This window comes from Carassius gibelio, chromosome A18 (assembly GCF_023724105.1).
Source record: "Carassius gibelio isolate Cgi1373 ecotype wild population from Czech Republic chromosome A18, carGib1.2-hapl.c, whole genome shotgun sequence".
Lineage (NCBI taxonomy): Eukaryota > Metazoa > Chordata > Actinopteri > Cypriniformes > Cyprinidae > Carassius > Carassius gibelio.
The window spans coordinates 30,086,298-30,086,583 of record NC_068388.1 but is presented as its reverse complement, the minus strand read 5'-3'; positions in this window follow the sequence as shown (position 1 = coordinate 30,086,583).

Genomic DNA, 286 nt, shown 5'->3' with positions numbered 1-286 from the left:
GAGTGATTCTAGAAACCACATCTCTCCATCTCAGAGTACCAGTTACAGCACACAACATGCTTCGTAAAGAGACGTCGACGCACACATTCCCACAGCACACACACTCATGACTGATTTCACTGCATCAACTCAGTTCTCCTGCGTTTCATTATTTCAGTGCACACGTTAGCTGCTCACAACACGTCTCCGCTAAGCACTTTAGCACAGGATTACTGCTGTTAGCGCTGTTGTTTCACCTGCAGCGACTGAAATCACTCCAGAACAATCATCTGAGCTGCTGCAGAGG